Below are 9,564 nucleotides of genomic sequence, written 5' to 3' on the forward strand. Positions count from 1 at the left end.
GTTACACTTCAATAATGAATTGATATTAATTAGACTAATTTCTTAAATATTTAATTTTATATTTTAATATTCTGTATGTAATGCTTATTACTTTTAATTTCAGATTAATTATTAATTATTATTTCCACTTGTCTAAAATATACAAATGTATAAGAAAAAATAAATACTTTCACTACCACTCTCTCGCCACCTCTGTTATATTATACACCAACAGCTGCATAATATAACAGAGAAGACAAAGTAAATATACTTTATCTATTGTATATTGTTCCTGATGCTAATAGATCATGCCAGAATCATTCCCAATAAAATTGTAATAATTCACAGTATCCCTAGCAATGTAGGAAAATATTTCTTTTCCCCATTTTCCTGATTTCCTAACAGTAGTAGATGACATTGATCATCATGTTTTGTTTGTTCACTTTTGTTTTTGTTTTGTTTTATCCTTTGAATGTATGAAAATAATGTCCTTTTATTATTCAATTTACTTGCTTTTTTTAGTCACTAGTGAAGTATCTTCTTTTTTCAATTTATAGATTATTTGGATTGCTTTTGTGAAACATCAAATTCCTTTCCTTTTATTTGTATATATTATATTTCTAAGATACATCATCATATGTAGTATATTTTTTTCAATGTTCTCCAGAGAAATAGAACTAATAGTATATATATGAAGAGGAGAGATTTATTTTAAGGAATTGGCTCATGTGATTATGGGAGCAGACAAGTCTGAAATTTGTAAGGCGGGTTGGCTGGCTGGAAATTGAGATAAGAATTGAATTTGAAGTATTGAGTCTGAAAACTGTGGGGCAGGCCAGCAGGCTGGAAACTCAGGCATGATTTCTATGTTACAGTCTTGAGGCATTATTCTTTTTTCTCTGGGAAATTTCAGCTTTTATAGACTTTAATGATTGGATGAAGTATACCCGCATTATGAAAGTTAATTTGTTTCTCTTAAATAGATGTTAATCACACTTACAAAATGTTAATCACACTTACAAAACACCTGTACAGTAACAGTAACATCTAGCATAGTGTTTGACAAAACAGTTGGGCCAGTTAATGCAAAAAATTAAGCATTGTATTTGTATGTCTCTCATCCATTCAGTTTGACAGCTGTGTTCACTGACTGAATCTTCCAGTTTAGTCTTCATCCATTTTTTGCATTTAGGTTGTTTTTTTGGGTTTTGCTACTGTGCATAGTGTTTCTATAGATATTCTTGTATATTTATTCTCTAATAGGTATTACCGTATTTCTAAGCTAGCTAGTACATTTCTAAAAGGAGAAGCAGAGAGTTAGGGTCCTATAACATGTCATGACCTGTTATGAACTTATTCTAATTAAGACAGCATGGTAAGGGACTGGAATAGATAAATAATTCACAGAATAGATATGAGAGCCCATGTACGTGTTGTATTTTAATGACATGCCAGATAAATTGGAATGTAAGGACTTTCAGTAAATAGAAATGAAAAAAAAATTGTTATCCATATAAAGAAAGATGAATTGAATTTTAATTTCCTGTCTTCAGGAAAAACACACTAAAAAAAAATTAAAAGATAAGTTACAACTGACAGTAGGTTCTCATGATACACAATTGAAAATAATATCAAGACAGGTAAAAATACGCTCAACGAATTAGTAAGAACACAACTCAAAAGTACCGTGAATAAGGAACATGGTTAAACATTTCCCAAAGGAAACACATGTAATGCAATGTTAAACATCATTATGATTTATGAAAATTAAATCAAAATCTCAAATCACTCCCACACAAATAACATTTTATAATCATTAAATTACTCATTTTTGTAATGTTGTATGCCTTTATCTCATCGATTGAGAGAAAATCACTATATATCAGGGATGCTCATCTTTGATTGCTATATGTTTTATACATATTTTTTTCTAGTATATTATTTGTCCTTTTCCTTTTTATTGTTTCTTATAGTTTATAATTTTGGTGGTCATTAGGATTGAGTTTTTATATTTAATGTAGCCAACATGTCTATAGTTTTCTCTGTCATCTAATGTTACCCAAATATCCAATTATTAATTATAATACAGAAAATTCACTCAAAACCACCAAGTATCTTATTAAATGATGAAATTTTGAATATATGTATTCAATAAAATCTGGTAAAAATATTCAGGATGGCAACTTCCCCCAGTATTTATTCAACACTAACTTTTTGTTCTGGGTAAGTGAAGACATATGCAGATATTATATGTAGGTAAGCTACGTTCCCATTGAATTTTTAGAAAACATCATTTCACAGATGATGTAATTACTATGTGTAAGGCACTATTTTAATTATAGCTATGTTTTGTCTTCTGGGCTTTACTTTTCAAAAACTTACTTTTATGGATCAATTGGAAATTCCAAATATACCTCAGCTATCAGCCACTTTGTTTATCTTTGAGATAGAAATAAATTGTCATTAAACTTTTATTACTGCATGTTGAAAAATGCATTACCCTCTACAGGATTCTCAAATTCCCAAGAAGGACATGTTCTTATAAACATGTATGTCTCATAAATCTTGCTTTTGCTAGATTAGTTCAATTAGGCAATCATATGCCATTACATTTGGGGTGTTCTTGTTCTCTACCACATTTGCTCAACTATAAAACTTTGCCCTTTAATTTTTATGTGCACACTCATATGCACACACATACACACATATGCACACACACGACCATGTTTAGGTCAACATGTATACAGTGTGCTGTAGGGAATTTCAGAAGACAAGGAATGATGCAAAGTATATATTATCGCAATTTAAAATGCCATATTCTGATCATTACCTTCTATTTTCCAGCTCGTTTCCTCTAATAGTCTATTTTAGACAATCCTTAAAACAAATCTGAACCTTCCTCAATCCTTAGATCCTTTCTGGTTTTGAACTGTCTATGGCCTGCTTTATACTCTTACTTCAACCCTTACTCACCTTACATCATAAGGAAAATTATGATAATAACCTCTTATGTAAAGCTCTCACATCCTTTGTAGCTTCATAGTACTCACTAGGTTAAATCACAATCCTGGGCAGAGCTAAAATTTCACTCTCTCCTCGTATATGTATTTATACAGGTAAACATAGGTGAGACAAACATGTGGATTTCATTCATCTTAAATCCATGATCAAAAACCTCATTTCATCCTTAAGTAGCTGGCAATTAGATTGCACTGAATTTAGGTGTTCGTATTTCCCCTTTCCTAGTTAATTATTTCATACTTTATCCTCTTTCCTCAAACTTCAGTACTTTATTTCCCATCATCACATCAAATTGGTGATACTGCTGGTTATTTCATTGAATCTCTCACCACAACGTCTATCTACTTTTAGTCCATTTACTTTTGCTGAACTATCCATTCTAGTACCAATCACTTTACCTACACAGTACATCTTGCCGAAGAAAGAAATCTTACCATTTGCAACAACATGGATGGATCTAGAGAACATCTTAATATTTCTTACTTATTCAAATAGTTCCAGGAAACTTTCATTTCTCCTTCATCTCTAATATTTTTGACTCTGCTAGATAATTTCTGTAAGGATAAACTTACTAACATTTTCCAACCTTAAAAATTTGCAAATCATTCCAGTTATGACCAACATGGAGTATATGGAACCATAGTTAAGTTCTTACTTTTATTGATTATAAAAGATAATCACAATATAGACACAATGGCTTCTACAGTCAGTGAAGCAAAGGAAGGAACAAAGTCAGTGATTCCTTGTGTTATTCCAGGCTTTCTCCAGCAGAACATTTTCCAGAAAATCATGGAACAAGAAATACAAGCAATAGCAGGGATTTCCAATCACAGCTGTTGTTCTGGGTGGAGGAAACAGAGATTGGAACTGTGTTGATGTTTTGGATCCTCTCTGGGTAAGGATGAAAAGAAGGGGATTTTGCAGAAAAGTAACTTCATAGATTTGCAGGATCTAACCCCATAAATCTGTGTAAGAATTCTCATAGTTTCTTGGCTAGCTCTATTGTGAACAAAATGTGTGTTCATTTTGTACACACAGAATGAAATTCTAAAAGGGCTTACCGCAGAGTAGCCATTATATATCTGAAATACCTACCAGAGATTTCAGAGGTTGCACAAGGCTGAAAATATATTGAGGTTCACACAGATCTGAAATAGAGATAACCTCTTTTCAAATGCACATGGGACATTTTCCAAAATAGATCATATACTGGCCATAAACAAAGTTTTGACAATTTTCAAAAATTGAATTTTTACAGGGTCTGTTCTCTGATTTCATTAGAACTCAATAACAAAAAATTTGCTAGAAAATGTGTGAGAATTAAACAACGATCTTCTATATAATCCGAATTTTAAAAAATCAGATTAGATATTAGAAAATACTAAAGAATACCTGAAGAATAATGAAAATACAACATGTCAAGACTTGTAAAATATAGTTGAACTAGTGCTCGGAGGGAATTCATAGCTTTGAATGAATATAGTATAAAATAAGAATTGTTTAAAATAAATAATCTATGCTTCCAATTCAGAGAGCTGGAAAAATAAATAAAATTAAGCCCAAAACAAATAGAAAGCAAAAATAAAGTAACAACAATAACAACAAATAAAGAAATGAATCAATATAAAGTAGAGAAATCTACAAAGCCATGTTGGAATATTCATAAAGCCCTAAGCCCAATTATAAGAAAAAGGAAAATATAAATTGTAAATATTGAAAGTTTAGAAAGAATAGATAAACTCACTATAAAAATATTTTAACAGAATTGTTAAAATAAGCCCAATTATAAGAAAAAGGAAAATATAAATTGTACATATTGAAAGTTTAGAAAGAATAGATAAACTCACTATAGAAATATTTTAACAGAATTGTCTCATGAAGAAATAGAAAATATAAATAATCAAATATCTACTAAAATAATTAATCCATAATTATTAACCTTCACAAAAAGAAAATTCCAGGCCACAATGGCTTCAGTAGGAAATAGATTCAAATATTAAAGGATAAATTAATAAAATTTTTGCACAAAGTTTTCCAGAGCATACAAAAAATGAGAACAATTATGAAACCAGCATAAATTTGATACCAAAATTTTAAATAGACATTAAAAGAAATGAAAATAAGATCATATACCTCTTGAGACTTGACACAAATATCATTGACAAACTATTAATAACCAGACTAAAGAGATATATAAAGAGGATAATATGAGATAACGTGAGAAAGTTACATTTATTCTAGGACTGGATATGATTTTACACTTCAAAAATCACTTAACATGATTTTTTTTTAAGTAAAGAAAATACATGATTTTCTCCACATATGCAAAAAGTGCTATCTCATATTTGTAGATGATGTGATTGTGTATGTGGAAAATCCAAAAGAATAAAAAACACTTAGAAATAATAAGTAAATTTTGTAGTATTTGTGGATATAAGGTTAATATTTTAAAATGGATTTCTACGAATTAGCAACTAAAATTGGAAAGTAAATCTTAAAATATGAATATACAATACAGTCAAATGTATTTAATATCTAACTATGAGTATAATGAAAGGTGTGCAAACTTCATACTGAATAAAACATTAATGTGAGAAATCAATGATGACCTAAACAAAAACAGGAATCTACCATTTTTTTCTTTAAAAAGACAGTATATTTAAGGTATTATTTCTACTCGAACAGCTCCATTAATACCATGCAATATCAATCAAAATTCGACATCTGAGTATGTGTGTAAATTGACCACCTGGTCAATGTTTTATATGGAAATTCAAAAGACCTAGAATTTTCCCAATATAGGTGCTGGGCTAATTTTCTGTCTCCGACTTTGCATGACAAATAAAACTAATTTGATCTGGTTCACAGATTCAACTCTTAGGAGGTAAGATGTAAAACTTTTAAATAAATATGCCTGCGAATACCTTCATGGTTTTGATATAGACAACAGTTTTTTAAACAAAACACAAAAATAAATAACAAAAGAAATATGATAAACTAGCCTTCTGTAAAATTAAGCACAACTCTTCATCAAAAGTCACCATTAAAGTAGTTAAGATAAATGTAAATTACAGGCTGGGAAAAGATACTAGCAGTACATATATCTGAAAAAGATCTCATATCCAAAATATATGAAAAATCTAATAAAATTATTTTAAAAAAAATACTTACAGACAGCTCTGTTAAAAATAGAAGTCTTGAACAGACAGTTTGCGAATGTGGATTTCAAAATGGCCAATAAAGAAACAAAATGTTCCACATCATTATTTATATGAGAATTGCCGCCACCAGAATGGCTCAGTCTGAAAAGTGACATTACTAAGTGCTGATGAGGATGTGAAGGAGATGGAATACTCTATTTTTTAGCAGGAGTTAAATTACTACAACCATTTTGGAAAACTGTTCGAATGTACCTACTAAGGCAAAACATATTTATTCCCTAACACCTGCAAGTTTATTTGAAAATATATTTTAACAAAAAGAAAGTATTAATGTCCATGAAAAGGTATGTACAGGAATCTTTGTAACAGTTTTACTAATAATTATTTCAAATTGTAATCAATCCAAACATCCATCAATAGCATAATGCGTGAATAATTTGTGATAGAATCATAAAATGAAAACTGAACATTTGTGATACTACACAATGAAAACAGATGAACCATTTCATAAAATCATTTATGAATTTATAAAAATATTCAATATACCTGTTATTAATTTTTATATTCCTGTTTTTCGTTTCTGTGCTTCAGATCAGTTTCCTGCGATGTTTCTCAGACTTGGCCTTATGCCTTCCCTCTTGAGGTGTTTTTGGAACGTTGACTTCTTCCAAATCTAACATATTGAGCAATTCAACTCCCTAAATTCCCAAACTCATATCCAGGCCCACAATTTCTTATCCAAATTCATGGAGAATCTCAAAAGAGAAAATGAAAATCCCTTTATTTAATGATGTTTACCTTCCTCAAAAAGCAGTTGTGTAACTGTCATATAATCATGGCTTAAAATAGTTTCAAAATATACTCAGCTATACACCCCATCCTTGCCATCTGCTGAGGTATGTGTGTATATTCTGGAGAGGATTCTTTCCTTTATTTTTATTCATGGAGATTCGTGAAGCAAAGCCCTCTGTAGGTTTTGCAATCGAAGGTATAATAGAACTATAACTGAATGTATATATTTGTTATATGGAATATATAAGAGGAAATATGTTGGAATCAAAAGATTAATTAGGATACTAATTTTTTTATAAACTTGAGGTATAGAATATCTAGATTATCATATACATAATAGGAGCAGAAAGAAAAGGAATAATAAGTGCTATTAAGATTAGGTGAATTCAAATGATTAGTTTTATAGAGGAATATTTACCCCACCTCTATAATTTATAGTAAGAGTCAAGAGGGGAGCGATCAGAAAGAATTAAACCGTTCCTGTTATTTTGATATCTTGCCTTCTCCAGAGATATATTTGAACCTTTTAACCTTTAAGTCATAAGTTGCAAAGATAGCATGTTAATGCCTGATGCCATATCAAAGACATCTTTTCAGGCATATCCAGAGTTCATTTTCATAAAACATCAATTTAGGTTCAGTCAGTTACATGTACTCCTGAGAGATTTCATCAGTCACAATGTGTTAAATCACATGACCACACATGAAATGATTGACATTATACAGGTAGAACACATCCAATATATAGGTTTCATTAGAAAAATTTTAAATAACCCATGAGGTCCATGTCAGATGGACCTCAAATACCAAGTATTTTAACATTATTCTACAAATAGGTTTTAACTCAGAGAATTAAATAAACAAAACATAGCATATTAAAGGGTGAAATTAAAGAGACAATTTTTCCCTCAAAAAATGTATGGCTTTATGAAATTTTCTTAGAACAAGCACCAAGTATAGAATAGTCAAACTTTTGAATGATTCAAAAATAACACTTCATTTTAAATGCTCATACATGTATCATTAAGTACAGAGTGTTCAATTACCAGAATCTATTCAAAGGAGCCAATCTCAGTGACAGTGAAGGAGAAGTCATATTGAATGGGGCTTTGCAAGAATATTCTTATGAAATTCATTTTATTATTCCTGTGTGCAAAACCCATGAAGACTGCCCCTCTAATTCCTTAATTATCTTCTCAATCTTCTGTTTTCATTACCTTTTGAGATGTCACAGAATATAGTACCTGTAAGACATATATACTCAAAATTATGAGGTCTGACAATTAAGTTTGTGAAGTTGTTGCAACAATGTTGCTAACCTTTTTTGATGTCAGAGGTATTATTCATTATGAATTTGTACCAACTGGACAAATTGTTAACCATGTTTACTATTTGGAGTGCTGAAAAGGCTGCATGAAAATAACAGACAACCTGAACTTTTCACCAACAATCCATGGTTCTCACATCACGACAATGTAACAGCTCACATGGCACTGTCTTGAGGGAGTTTTTAACCAGTAAACAAATCACTGTATTGAAACACCCTCCCTACTCACCTGATCTGGCCCCCAAGGACTTCTTTCTTTTCCCGAAGATAAAGGAAATATTGAAAGGAAGACATTCTGATGACATTCAGGACATCAAGGGTAATACGATGACAGCTCTGATGGCCATTCCAGAAAAAGAGTTTCAAAATTATTTTGAAGGGTGGACTAGGTGCTGGTTTTGGGGCATAGCTTCCCAAGGGAAGTACTTGGAAGGTGACCATAGTGATATTCAGCAATGAGATATGTAGCACTTTTTCTAGGGTGAGTTCACGAAATTAATTGTCAGACCTTGTACTTAAGAAAAGGGACATTTAGTTTAAGTATATCAAAACTATTAAAAAATCATATTGAGATTTCACAGAAACAGAAACCATACAATAAGAAGTCTTTCAGTCTTCTTCTCTTTTCGGAAGTTCCTCCATCCTCCTTTCTACAGGCCACCTACCCTCATCTATAAGGTACAAGTCTTCGGTTTTCCTTAAGATCCTCTTACATATTGTTTGAGATTGTTATGAGGTAGATGTTTGTATCAGGACTATATGACTTTATGAATCCAATGCGCATCAGAGTTTGGCAGTTTCAAGTTCTGTTCTTAAATTTTATTTGCTAAGGGAAAAAATGTAATTGGTATAACTTTGTCCAAAGGTATATAGATCTTCAGAGCAAATACCCTAAGAAATAGTTAAGGTGATGCAAAATGATGATCATTTTTAATACCCAGGACCCAAATATGTTTCATCTTAGTAGAGCTGTGAAAGGTCTAATTTTGACCTAATTTTTCTGGACCCAGAATTTTTATCCATTTTATACATACATCAGCTTAATTTATCACACCGTTCTTCCTTTGTGTAACTCTTTTCCTGAGTGTTTGTTAGAAAAGAATTGATTTTTAGATTCATGATTTTTAATCACTATCAACAATTGTTGAGCATTCTTTAATTAGCAAATTAATTATACATTGGACTTAAAACTATGGTTTACAATTACCATAATCATAATTGTATTTTGCCTCATATAGCTCTCAAATATTCCTGTGGAAAAGCATAGTTTAGTGGGTGTGTTAT

This window comes from Rhinolophus ferrumequinum, chromosome 10, assembly GCF_004115265.2.
Source record: "Rhinolophus ferrumequinum isolate MPI-CBG mRhiFer1 chromosome 10, mRhiFer1_v1.p, whole genome shotgun sequence".
Lineage (NCBI taxonomy): Eukaryota > Metazoa > Chordata > Mammalia > Chiroptera > Rhinolophidae > Rhinolophus > Rhinolophus ferrumequinum.